Raw genomic sequence first — 15,116 nt, forward strand, 5'->3', positions numbered from 1 at the left:
GCGTGGCAGAAGGAGGCCGCAGGCAGGAGGAGATGGAGGGTGGCGGCATTGCAAGGTGTAGTAGGAGGTGCAAGGCGGGGCGAGGCAGTGCTGGCAAGACGAGGCTGGCGCACTACCGTCGGGCCGGCTTGCCTTGCCTTGCCTTAAGGCAAGGGCTTAATAAGCCCTTTAATACTTATATGGAGACGAGCGGCCGGTGAGGGGGGAAGAGAGAGAGGGAGAGAGGGGGGGGGGGGCGAGGGAAGGGGGGGTGGAGATGGGGGTTGGAGGTGGAGATGGGGGGTGGTGGAGATGGGGGGTGGGGGGGAAGATGGGGGGGTGGAGGTGGAGGTGGAGGAGGGGGGGGGCGAGGGAAGGGGGGTGGTGGAGATGGGGGGGGGAAGAGAAAGGGGGGTTGGTGGAGATAGGGGGTGGAGGTGAAGGGGGGGACGAGCATTTTTCGAGCGAAATCTTCCGAGCGTCCGAGTGAAGGAAAAAAAAAGCTTCCAACTATGCAAAAATATGACAAAAATGGATCGGAAGAAAACATAGTTTCACTTAGAAATATGAAAAGTATTATAGGAATGCCTATTTCATACATGAATATTTACGTGAATCTTTGGGAATGGTGAGAACATAATGGGATGGCTTTTGAAGAAACCCACATGTAGAGTAGACTTCTCTATGAAAATTCCCTTATGATCCTTCTTACAACTTTTTACTTAATAGGGGGTGACATTGAAAAACCTCTCTCCACCTATCGTCATGAAAGGGTTTCTCCAAAGAAAACTCATTGAAGCAAGCCATCAAGGTAGTTTCGCCAACGAAGCCCCTTTGAACAAGGTCTTTCAAGGTAGTTTCGCTGGCGAAACTACCTTGGACAGCACTTTTAAAAGTGACATAACTTTCACATCCAATGTCCAAATATAGTCATTCAGCCACTCAAATTGATCGAAAAACCCCATTTGAGCACATCTATGGGGTTATATTTTGAAAAACCCTGCATATATAGTATTAAATATTACATGTATTTTATGAGAGTGATATATAAGCCCAAGTTAATACTTATTTATAGTAATTTAAACTTCTGTAGAAACATGTCCATAAATATCTTGTTATTAATACTATAAAAGCACTTGAAAGATATTGCCATATGATATAAATGTGTTTAATAAGTAATTATTTATGTATAATATTATTATATTGAGAGTGATTATGAGGGACGTTTCTTAAATGAATTATTTTTCAATACTTTTTTAAGGTAATAATAAGGGTACAAGGGGATGTCTGTGAATAAGAAGATTTATGTTATGTAAAAATAAATGAGTGACTAGTCTGTATAATTTTATGATAAAGGGATCTAGTTCTAATGAAAATAAAAGTGTAAAAACTATGTTTCCTAAAGAAATACTATTTTTAAAATCTCTTGAAAAACACGCTCGTATAAACCTGCTCATAGGTTTTTGTTCATAAAATTGACGCATCCGGGAAAAGGGGAGATGGGGTGTAGAGAGAGGTAGAGATATAGTGGAGTGGAGGTTGATGGAGATGGGGGGTAGAGAGAGGTAGAGAGATGGTGGAGGGGAAAAGGATGGTTACCTTGAGTGGGGGAGATGGGGGGTGGAGATGGAGGGGGAAAAGGGGAGATGGCATGTAGAGAGAGATAGAGAGATAGTGGAGGGTGATGGAGATGGGGGGGTGGAGGAGATGGGGGGTAGAGAGAGGTAGAGAGATGGTGGAGTGGAGGTTGATTGAGATGGGGGGGTGGAGGAGATGGGAGGTGGAGGTGGAGGGAGAAAAGGGGAGATGCAGTGTAGAGAGAGGTAGAGAGATGGTGGAGGGGAAAAGGATGGTTACCTTGAGTGGGGGAGATGGGGGATGGACGAAAAAAGTGGAGGTGATGGGGAGAAAGATGATGGGAGGTGGAGGTGGAGATGAAAGGGGGGTTACGAGAAAAATGGTGGTGAAGGGGAGGTTGATGGAAAAAGTGGTGGTGGTGATGGTCGAAATGGTGGATGGAAGTTGGAGGACGGAAAACAGAGATAGATGAAAAATATGGAGGCTTAACGAAATTTGGAGAAGGAAGTGGCTAGCAAAAGTGTGGGGAAAGAAATGAGGGGGGTTGGTGTTGCTTTTATAGGATGTGGGGGGATTAAGGGTTAATTTTGGGTGTTTAGTGTATTAATGTGATTTTGTAAGTCGACATTATCCTTTTACATCATTTGAAAGCATTTTTTCACTCCTTTGCCTTGAGGAATGTATCTTGAATGCTTTTTCAAAGGGGGTTCTTTGTCACACATGTAAGCACGTTCTCTGCTTTCGCTTTAGGTGCTAATCTCCCTGGCAGCGGTGCCAAATGTTGTCTTTGTTTTACCCAAATGCAAGTTCCGAGGGTGTTGGTCACCTACAGTCGTGTCGTTGCTCGTTGTAGCATAGGTGTTCACAAGTGTAGCATAGGTCCTCGGGTCGTGTTCCGGTGAGAGGTATAGGCTAAAACATGGAAAGCGGATCTCATGCATATGTGAATGAGAAAGAGAGCTTGATCATAACGATTGGTAGAGGCTCTCACCTCCATAGGAGTTCAAGGGTTTAGAAGGGGGTTTTAGGGTTCGAAGGGGGACAGGGTTGAGAGAGCCAACTAGGAGTTCCAGGGTTCTAAGGGGGTTGCAGGGTTTAGGAGTCGTCCAAGGTTGAGGAGTGGAAAGCTAGTCTCCTTCACGGATTCAAGGGGTAAGGGTTGAGGAGGAGGGACAAGGAAGGAGGAGGAAGGAGGAGGAGGAGGAGGGAGAAGGGAGAAAGAGGAGGGAGGAAGGAGGAGGGAGGAAGGAGGAGGAAGGAGGAAGGAGGAGGAGGAGAAGGAGGAGGGAGGAGGGAGGAAGGAGGAGGAGGAGGAGGAGGAGGGAGGAGGAGGGAGGAGGAAGGAGAGGGGAGGAGAAGGAGGAGGAGAGAGGAAGAAGGAGGAAGGAGACGGAGATGGGAGGAGGAGGAAATGGAGGAGAAGGATGAGGGAGGAGGAGGAGGAGGGAGGAAGGAGGAGGAAGTAGGAGGAGGAGGGAGTACAAGGGTAGAGAGCATGCTAGAACACGATAGTGCAAGAGAACATGGATGCAATGGAGATCAATCGCATGAACACAATAGTGAGCTTGAACACTGAACCCCAAAGAGTGGGAGGTTCATTCCATTGAGAGATATTTATACATATTGGTCTCTACACAATCCTAGGTACCTCGGTGGTGGGGCCTCTTTTGTAGGAGACCTTTAGGACAAGAGTCCCTCCACTTTTGGGAGGGACCTTTTGGGTCTATACACAGTGGAGGGACCTTAGAAAGTGTAGGCTTTTAGTCTTTCTCTCTCTAGATTTAGTCTTTCTCTCTCTGGATCTTAATTTTGCAAGTATGATTGGATCTTTTCTAGAGAGGATTTTGGCTATTCTCATCCTTTAAGATTTATCATACCATCTTTCAGGCTCAAGATATTACAAGCGGAGCTTTGCCGCTACTCTACACACACAATGCTCTCATAGTTGTTGTCCTAGACTGCACTTTTGGCCATTGTTGCCACAGGGTTAACAACAGTGAAGGTAAGGGTTACCATTTCTACAATCCTTACACTAAGTGAATTCTTATTAGTAGAGATGTGGTCTTGTGGAAATTTTAAATCTACCCACCATGACTAGGTTTGAAAGTTATCTTCTTGTAGATTCACAACAGTATTTGAAGCGTTGCTCCCACTGGTAGTAGTTTATAACACTCACATCTTCTTTCTACCCGACCTCACCTTTGCTAACTTACCGACTTTTTGCCTAAGTTGGGATATAATAAGTTCCTGTGCTATCCATACTTACCATATCTTCTAGTTTGATGGATTGTTTGAGAATATGAACTCTCCTAGCTCTTGTTGCAATATTGAATACCATAAGTGTACCATGTGAATGGATTTTAATCAAGTCATCCTCTGGACACTCAATGCATGGTATGACTCACTTTATCTGTTCAAAGCTTTTAATGAAAGTAGATCAATGCCAATCCTCAGGTATTTCCCCTTCCCTAATTTTCAATGCGTTAGCTTGTCTTTATTTGTCCTCTTTGCTAGCTCATTCTACTTGGTTCTCTAACTTGGTTTCGACTTCATTAAATATTAAGGAGCTAAGCTTAGGCATAACAGTGACTCATCTGCTTAGCTGATTGAGTTAGAGTTGAGCTACTTGTTGACTTAATTCTCTAGAGTAGATAGACGGTTTTGTAGCTTTCCCATTAGTTTTTTGAGTTGTTGGTTTTCTTATTCAAGGTCCTGTATCTACTATTGTAGACTTAGAACATGTGTGTTCATTGTAGGAGCAGGAAGCCACCATCTTTGCAAACGACTCCACCTAGAGATATATGCAAACTGTGATGGAGGGGTCTACAATGTGGTGCTACACTTTATGGAGAAGAAAAGCCCAAATTGAGTCGAAATGGGTGAGTTAAGATGAGAGTTGAGTTGGGTGGTGCAGGATGAGTTGAGTGGCGACTTTTGTTGTGTGGAGAGATCAACCACACACATACACTCACACACACACACAAACCCAATGAGACTAAACAGAGGAATTGACCGCACATTGAATGAACAAACTAGAGCCTAATTTCGGTAAAGAGGGATGGCAGATGTCGCGTGAGTGAGTCCAAGTGAGGAGGTAGCCATCCATACCAAAGAGATGTGGATTGAAGTGACAAAAGATGCTTTGACTAAGGACATGGCTGATGGAAGGGAAGTTTCTTGGCACCTCCACCTCGCCCAAGCATCAATCAAGTGCCCCCTAACAAACAAAAATGTTTGGTGGCCTGAACCAATAAACTTATATTCTAACCACGAGGATCTACATCTCATCTTTGAAAAGACTTTGGCTATTATCATATTGCCATGTGGCACAGTGTTGTCTTGGGTTTGGCTCATTTGAGGGCAGTTACATAAAGTTAGGATGGTCATGCACTCATGTGTCCTCCACGTGGAGGCATGCCATTTGACGTGCAAAAAGGGGCGGCACCCAAGGGTCTGCAAATGGCTCACGATGTCTTCAACAACTCCAAGGCCAGCCCATCCACTAGCGGCACAGCCGCCATCAATGCCTCTTGATCCAAGCTCACAACAAGAAAAGTCTCCCGCACATGCACAAATGAGCCCAACGGGCAATGAGTGACGGAATCCAACAGTGGCTTCGAGAACCAACCATTGACACACAAACTGCTCTCGGCTGTAACGACTCACAAGCAAGCGCCCATCTCAACGTCTGACTACACGACGAAGCTCCTCGCACAACGACGCCCCAGACTCCATGCATCCGACCGGCTCTAGCAAAAGCTCACAACTAGGCGACCTATAAGCAAGTCGACACCTAGCTTCATCTGCAACAGTTGCATGTCTCCACACGCACAACGATCAGCCCGACTATACAACGATACCTCCACCGCTCAAAAAATGGTGATGGCAACGATGGCTGAGAGCACGTTGGCTAGTCGCTCTTTGAGTCGATGTTCTGCTGCTCCATGGCACCATCTTTCTCTCTCACCATCTCAATGGCCTCGCAATAGCCACTGCAGCACATGGCGAATCCAAGCACCTTCACGCCTTCTCCACCAAGCACGCTGCCACGTCAGTAGGTCAGGCCACATCAACAAGACACATCACCATTTGACACCTCAGCTGCCACGCCATCAGCCATGTCATCAGGACACCTCAGCATTGCCATGTCATCAATCACTGACTACCACCTCATCTACCACGTGCCACTCAGCCTCCTGCTAGGCACACTTACCTCTTGCAAAGCACTCTATATGCAATCAGATGCCACCACATTAGCATGGTGCTCCACCGGCACACCCCTTGGCAGGCACACTCCGCATGTGACTCACCTTACCACATCATCGTTGTGCATTTGCACCCTTTTTGCCCCTCCACATAGATCAAGCCGTATCTCTTGATCCAAGAAGAATTTGAGGTCGCTCCAAAAAGAAAAAACGCTCAATTTTTTGTGCTCTGAGCGTTCATCACATCACATACACATTTTGGCACAAGTATCACACTTTTGAGCCTCGGTGACAAATCCACTTATTGCACGCACATCAGTCTCTACATCGACGCATCTAACCAAGCACCTCAAACGAACAAAGAGAAAGGAATTATTTGCTTATTTTTTCATCGCTCGACGGTTGGTCTAGATCTAGATCATAGTATATTAGATCATCCATAGCGGAGAGAATTCCAAAGCAACCAATCAAAGCCATGCTCGAAAATTCCCAAATAGTACCTACTCGAAGTCAGTCCCTTCGCTCACATGCGGTTTCACATCATCACATCTCCTGAAACCTGACGTTCCACAGTTCAGTGCAGCCGATTGATTAGAGGGCAGATTGCACATGATTTGATTTTACACACATGCTACCATTGTAAAGCCTTATAGGCTATTTTCTGGCATTGTGCACATCATTTGAGCCTTGTAAAGCCTCTTGGCTATCCCCGGAATCATTTAACACAAGCCTTGTAACATGTTGGATTAAATATTGTAGTTCTATCTTCACCAACAGTTCATATTCCAGTTGATACAGACTGTGATTTTCACAACACTTTGAGTACTTATCTTGCACCATATCTACGACTAGCAACCTCAATTTGGAGACATCTGCCAAGAATTCCAACTACGGCACATGGAAATACCAAATGGAGACCATTCTTATACTTCAAGACAAATGGAGTATGTCAATGGACCTACACCTAGACCATTAGATGATCCAGCTAGCAATAGCTCCACTCCCACCGTTGTCGCAACACTAGCAGCGGGATCTATGCCTGCACCACCAGTTTCCGCACCTACAGCAACAGTAGATCCTGCCATTGCCCGAACATAAGCAGAATGTGACAAGAAAGATAAATATGCGTATCATTTGATCAAGAAGAATGTCCAACATGTTATACTTGGACAGCTCAACACAGTGAAGACATCAAAAGAAGCATGGGATATGTTCACAGCTCTCTATGAGTCTAAGAACACTTCCAAGATTCTCACACTAAGAAACCATATAAACCAAAGTTTTCACAACAACAACGAAACTGGTCATGATTACGTAATCAGGATCAAGGATTACAACAATCAACTCACATCAGTGAGAGAGACCATGAAAAATGGTTCAAGTCATTTTGAATGGACTAGGAGAGGGATACGAGAATCTAGTCCAAAGTATTTCCATTCAACGGGCAAATTGGAAGAGCGACAATCAGTTTTACTTGGTGAAGAACTCAAGACTCAGGCCATTCACGCATGCAAAGGTCATTCCAATGATCAAGCATTCATAGCTTCAGATAGAAGCAGAGGCAGAGGCTTTCAGCAAACTGGTCATCATCAACAACAAACTCTTTAGCAAAATTAGCATCATCATATCATCCTCAATAGCATTAGCATCAACAACCAAGAGGAAATCATCCCAACAGAGGAAGATTCCAAGGACGAGGGAATACATCCACTAACGTGTCAAACATTCAATGCAACTACTGTCATAAGTTTGGACACTATGAAAGAGATCGCCCGCAAGAAGCAGTACGACCAAGGCGGTCAGTCCAGCAGCAGTCAAGGGAATTTCTATGGAAGAGGAAATCATCACGGTGGACATTGAAGTCACGGTCATTATGCCAATGAACATGAGAATATGTTCCTTATTGCAAGCGAGGATATGTAGAATACTAAAACAGTGTTTCTTGGCATAGATTGCAAATCAAAAGGGGAATGCAGTTATCAAGTCGATCAAGCAGATCAGGATCCTTGGTACATCGATAGCGGTGCACCATCTCATATGATAAAGCATCAGGAATGATTCACAGAGATGAAACCATTAGAAGGACAGAAGGACGTTATCTACACAGTAGATAACACACCAATCCAATTCAAGGGAAAGGCATTGTCCCTATGAACAATTTCACTGGTACAAATGGATTGGTGAAAGAGGTACTCTATGTTTCGAAGCTTGTTAAAAACCTCTTGTTAGTTGGGCAAATCACAGAACACAAAACCGAGTCATGTTCAATGGAGATGAATACACGATCAGAGATACATTTAGAGGATATCAGCTAATAGGAAAAGCAGTTAAGGATGGACACTTGTTCAAAATACTTGCTTCAATACCAAATTTGCATGCCATGTCAGCTTAGCTGCAATCGATGCCACTTTTCATAGTATGGTACAAGAGATATGAATATGTCAATTTCAAAAGCTTAATACAACTCACAAATCAGAATATAGCAAGTGGAATTACGAAACTACAGTTCCTTGGAAAAGTTTGCGAAGCATGTTGCTTTGGTAAACAAAAGCGAACCAATTTTGGTAGAAGCACCTCTCGAGCTAGAGGTATTATTGATTTAATTCACACAAATCTATGCCCAGACCCGCAGCAGCAATGGCTCACTTTACTACTTGACTTTCATGACAAATACAATAGATATTGTTGGGTCTACTTTCTGAAAAAGAAATCTAAAGTCTTTTTCAGATTTCATGAGTTCAAAGCCATGGTTGAAAACCAGACAGACTGAAAGATCAAAGTCATGAGATCAGATAGAGGAGGTGAATACATATCTTCAACATTCATGAACTTTTGCAAAAGTAATGGCATTTGAAGACAATTAACTTGTGCAAATACTCCTCAGCAAAATGCAAGAGCTAAAAGAAAGAACGGTACTTTAGCAGACAGTGCTAGAGCAATGCTCAGTGAGAAGCATCTTCCGAATCAATGTTGGGCAGAAGCAATTGTCACTGCAAACTACTTACTTAATCGGCTTTTGAGTGAACCAATTTAGGATATGACACCTTATGAACCATTTATTGACACAATCCAGGCATTGGGCATCTCCATATATTTGGTTGCATAGAATATGCCCACATACATGACGATCATTGCAGGAAATTGGATGCAAAATCACACAAATGCATCATGGTTGGCTACAGTGAAGAAAGTAGAGCATACAAGTTATATGATCCCATCAACGGAAAGATCATTATCTCCAAAGATGTAATCTTCGATGAGGAATTAGGATGGAAAACCTCATATGCATAGGAGATAGACACACCGATTACTCAACCACCTACAGAAAAGGTTGATGAAGAAGAGAAAGAATTGCCAGAGAAACCCTGAGAAGAGCAACAACTCAGACGGTCTACTAGGGAAAGCAAACCACCAGCCGGATTGACATATGCTCAAAAAGGGAAAGCAGTTTAGGTTGAAACCACAAATTATGCTCTTATGACTACCATCATGGCTACAAAAGAGCCAGTTTACTTCGAAGACGCAGTTGACAAGCCAGAATGGCAAACTACTATGAATGAAGAAATGAAAGCTTTGTACAAAAACAATACTTGGGAATTATGTGACCTTCCACCAGGAAATAAGGCCATAGCAAATAAATGGGCTAACAAAGTGAATTACAATCCAGATGGAAACATTGAAAGATACAAAGCCTGACTAGTTGCAAAAGTATTTGCACAACAATATGGTCAAGACTATGATGAGACTTATGCTCTAGTAGTAAAGATGGATTCCATACGGTTCTTGATATCACTAATGACACTCAACAGATGAAATGTGTACTAGCTAGATGTCAAGAATTCTTTTCTCAATAGTTACCTAGATGAGGAAGTCAATCAGTAGCTTATGTTGAACTAGGGAAACAGCATCAGGTTTGCCATCTCAAGAAAAGTTTATATGGCTTAAAGCAAGCACCAAAAAGTTGGTATAGTAGAATCGACAAGTATTTTGCTAATCAGGGATACATGAAGTCCAATGTAGATCATACTCTCTACTACAAAGTTCAAGGGGAAGACATCACTTTGCACTTTTGTATGTAGATGATCTGATTGTGATGGGAAGCAATGATAGCTTCATCAAGAAGTTGAAACAAGACTTATCTGCAAAGTTCGACATAAAAGATCTTGGGCTTATGTACTATTTTTTGGAATTGAGTTTTGGAGAGATTGAGTCAGGTAAAATAAGTTGGCAGTCTCCTGAAGAAGTTTCATACGGCAGATTGCAAGATTGTAGCCACTCCCATGGAACAAAGTTTGAAACTTACAAAAGATTCAAAAAAGCCTACAGTCAATTACAGGTACTATCGAGACAGCTCATCGAATCTCTTATACATCTGACTATCACACGGCCATATATTTGTTATGCAGTAAGCTCACTTGCATAGTTTATGGCAAATCCAAAACAGTCTCATTGGAATGCAACCAAATAAGTCTTGAGATACATCAGAGGTACAAGACGGTTTGGAATAGAATTCAGAGGAAGTCATCCAAGGTTGCATGGATATTGTGACGGTTACTATGCGGAAGATCATGAGACCAAGAGATTGGCTTCATCAAGAAGTTGAAACAAGACTTATCTGCAGAGTTCTACATGAAAGATCTTGGACTTATGCACTATTTTCTTGGAATTGAGTTCTGGAGAGATTCAAATAGCACCTTCATGAGTCAGGTAAAATAAGTTGACAGTCTCCTGAAGAAGTTTCATATAGCAGATTGCAAGATTGCACCCACTCCCATGGAACGAAGTTTGAAACTTACAAAAAGCCTACAGTCAATTACAGGTACAATCGACAGCTCATCGGATCTGTTATACATCTGACTATCACACGGTCATATATTTGTTATGCAGTAAGATCACTTGCATAGTTTATGGCAAATCCAAAACAGTCTCACTGGAATGCAGCCAAATGAGTCTTGAGATACATCAGAGGTACAAGACAGTTTAGAATAGAATTTAGAGAAAGTCATCCAAGGTTGCATGGATATTGTGACAGTTACTATGCAGGAGATCATGAGACCAAGAGATCCACACAGGGATATGCATTTTTCCTTAGTCAAGGGACTATATCATGGTTGTCAAATAAATAGCCAACTATTTCTTTGTCTTCAACAGAAGCAGAATATAGAGCACTCACAACGGTGCATGTGAAGCTATATGGCTCAGAAGACTACTGTTAGAAACGTATTACTTTCAAGATGACTCGAAGCCAACAACAATATACTTTGATAATCGATCGGCTCAAGCATTGGCCAAGAATCTAGTATATCATTCCAAGACAAAGCATATTGATGTCAGAGAGCACTTCATTAGAGAAAGAGTGTGACTTAGTGACATCACACTACAGCATTGTGATAGCAAAGAGAATGTTGCAGACATCTTTACCAAGCCACTTGGGAAAGAGCTTTTCAAGAAGCACCACCAAGCTCTTGGTTTTACATGGAGGAAGGACATTCCCACTAAAGCGGTGTGATGGAATGTAATGCTCAGTCCTTCTTTGATTCCCCAGAATCGTTAGCTTGAGGGAAGGCCTACTTCATGATGTTGATCTTGAGGGAAGGTGTTGAGGAACTATCTCAACATCATATGTTCAATATGTGTATAGCACTAGCTAATAGAGTGTTATAAAGGAAAGGTTAGAAACCCTACCCTACACCTAATGGGGTTTGTATATATTTTACATTTTTTAACTAATCTAGTGTACAGTTAGTCATTTGTGGTGTGCTCTCTAGCTGTGCCCTCTCTCCTCATCTCCACTCTTCTCCTCTCCTCTCTCCATATTTGTTCAGCCAAATCGAGACTCAAATGGTAAACCGCATTGTTTCAATTGCAATAAATATGGCAACGTAAGAAAATATTGTCACCAACATGTTGCAATCCAAAATGTGCAAATCTCAGAAGATAGAGGTCACAATTTAGTATCGGGAAAAGATCAGTTGGAGAGGTATTTTCAGCACAATCACATGCTCCCAAGACTTTTGTAGCTTTCATCATCATCGCTCCAATATTCAATTATTCATTGTTAGTTTTAGTAGATTCAAGTGCATTGATTACATCAATTCGTGCAGATGTTGTCCAGTGTTGTAATCTACAATGTAATAACTCTACCCCTAGCTGCATTCTTTTTGGAGATTCAAAGACCTCCACTAAATCCTCAGAGTCCACTATCATTCCTCTTCGCATTGCTCATGTCACTTCCTCCGTCCCAGCTGTAATTCTTCCACAACAAATTTTCCCGATCACAATTGGTTGTGATTGGCTAGATAGTAAACTATTATTGATTTTAGATCCAAACAACCCCATCAAGCAATCCCATGGTTACTTACACAAAAGATCCCAAAGCATGTATCATCTACATCATTGGTTGAAGATGTGTGGAATCTCTCAGTCAATTTCCTAGTTGCTCACTCGGTTCCCACAAGCTTTCGCATTTGATAAACCAACAATCAGATAAGCAAAAGTAGTCCACGAAATCCCAACATGAGATGCATGCCCAATTTCAACTCCTCAGTGACGTGGATCTCCAAAAGAGCACATGGAAATCAGAAAGCAAGTACAAAGTATGCTAAAAGATGGTGTGTCAACCTCATCTAGTGAAGAAGTGTGATGATTCATATAGATTTTGCACTGATTTTGGACCCCTCAATAAAGTCACTATAATGGATTCCTATCCGAAGCCTCACCTGGACGATATCAATGATTCTCTCACATTCTAAGTTTTTCTCTCCCGCGACCTCAAGTCATGATATTGGCAAATCCCTCTGAAAGAAAAAGATCGTTTGAAGTTCATCTAAAGACTTGTCGATGAACAATGGGTATCTTTTCGATAGGGCAGTAGTAGGCAAGTAATTTTGTACATACACGATAGTGGAAATTGCATCTACCCATAAAATTTTGGACAGACTTGCATGTAATAAGATGCACCTCATGCCATCCTAAATGGTCTTGTTCTTTTGTTTTGTTATAACGTTTTGTTGTGGCATATGTCGAATAGTGTATTCAACTTCTCGAACCACTAATGGTCTTTATGAGTTCAATGTTATGCCTTTCGGCCTCAACACACCTTCTAGCACTTTTCAAAGGCTAATGAACTTTGTTCTTCTTGACTTGATCATGCACGGTAAAGTCTTGGCATATTTTGATGATGTTTTGGTCCATTTTGCTTTTATGGAAGAACATTTAGTCAATCTTGAAGAAGTAATTTGCCAACTTCAACAATACAATCTTCGCTTGAATGCAAAGAAATGCAAATGGGCACAGATTGAGATCGGTTTCACCATTTCATCAAAAAGGTGTTCGTCCCAACCCAGCAAAAGTTCAAGCTCTTTCTCATTACCCGACTCCCCACAGTCAAAAATAGGTTCATCGATTTCTGGGAATGATTGGTTTCAGCTCTCAGTTCATTCCGTTACTCAATCAGTTAGTAGCTCCTTTGCACAAGCTTCTCCAAACAAACCAACCTTTCATCTGGACAGACGAATGCAAGCATGCATTTGATTCCATTCGCTCAATCCTTTCTGAAGATGCACTGTTGAGACACCCACATTTCTCAAAACCATTCATTATCAAAATGGGCGCATCACAAGTAGGTATGGGAGTTGTCCTACGTCAACAAGAAAATGATGGATTTCTTCATCCAATCGTATGTCAGTAAGTCTCTCAAAGCAGCAAGCCAATTACTCTGCGACAACTGATCTAGAATGTCTGGCACTCGTGTGGGCTGTGTCTAAGTTTCATCCCTATGTACATGGTTCTACATTTGAAATCCAAACACATCATGCTACACTACACTAACTAGCTTGTTGTCAAAGAAATACTTGCAGGGTTGATTAGCATGATGGGTAGTACTCCTTCAAGACTATTCTTTCAAAATCACGTAGCCCCTGGTTCTCAGAATGAGGTTGCTGATGCTCACACACTTTTTCTCAGTCCGATCAAGTTCACACAAGCACAAGTTCCCCTTTCCCCGAGTAACACCACTTTCTCATCCATTCAGTCAGCCCCCTTTGCCGACCTTAGATGAACTTAGGTCTTTTCATTCTATTGACCAAGAAGCCCAAAAAATTTTAACCGCCTTTTAGTCGTCCAATCCTCTACCTTTCTTTCATGTTTATGATGGCATTCTCTATTACCATCGACCATCGTTTCAGCCAAGAGTGTACATTCCAAGTTCTGTTCGAGCCTCTTACCTTCACTCTTTTCACAATCATCATTTTGGTGGCCGTCTCAGATGCATCAAGGTTCTCACTAAGTTGCGTGCCAAATTCTTCTGGCCCCGTATGAGATCCAGTGTTCACAATTACATCCGCTCCTGCACCAATTGTCAACTTCATAAATCACTAACCAGAAATCCAGCTCGAGATATGAAGTCCATCTCCACAAGTGAACCGTTTCAACTAATCGTGTATGATATCGCGGGACCTTTTCTAACATCAAATGCTGGCAATTCATACATAATCGTTGCAATTGATTATGTAACGAGATGGGCGATTGCCAAACCTCTCAAATCCATAAGAGTATCAGACATTGCAGACTTTTTAATTCAAGAGATCATTTTGCCTCACGGTTGACCTCAGTCCTTATTATCAGACCAAGGTTCAAATTTCAAATCAGAAGTGCTCCAGATAGTGGCCAATCATTTGAATATCCAATAGCAGTTTGCAAGTCCCAATCGTCCTGATTGCAATGGTTTAACAGAACTTCTGAATCACACTATAAAATTAATGCTCGCAATGTACATAGATCCTCAGCACCGTCTATGGGATGTTTCTCTTCCATACGTTTTGGCCACTTACAACACGACATTGCAGGAGTCCACCAGAATAAGCCCCTTCGAAGCATTATACGGTCACCCCCTCATCAAAGTGTTCCAAATCAAGAATTAATGAGTCGAATTCCTCAAAGGTTCTATGTCATTTATCCGCTGGAATGCTTCAGCTCATTTGAAAAAAGCTCAGGATCGTCAGAAAATATACTATGATCGGCGTCACGTCCAAATCGAATCCAAGATGGAGATTGGTAATGGTAAATTACCCGGTCAGACGTAAGGGATTGGCAGCAAATTCTTGGCCGAATGGATTGGCCCTTATCAAGTTGTCAAACGAATTGGCTCGACAACTTACGCCCTCCCAAGATGCTCTCTGTATCAAACCATTCTACTCTCGTGATGTTCATTTTGTTGGGGGGAAGTCATGATGCCACTATGATGTGCCCACCACCTAAGCACTAACATAGTTAGTTGAGCATACGTGGCAGCAGTTGAAACGGCCTGAGTAGCCATTTGTAAATGGCTCTTTGCGAGCCCTTCTTGAAATAGAT

The sequence above is a fragment of the Dipteris shenzhenensis genome, chromosome 6 (genome assembly GCF_047967505.1).
Source record: "Dipteris shenzhenensis isolate YYH24624 ecotype China chromosome 6, Dip_SZ_1.0, whole genome shotgun sequence".
Taxonomy (NCBI): domain Eukaryota; kingdom Viridiplantae; phylum Streptophyta; class Polypodiopsida; order Gleicheniales; family Dipteridaceae; genus Dipteris; species Dipteris shenzhenensis.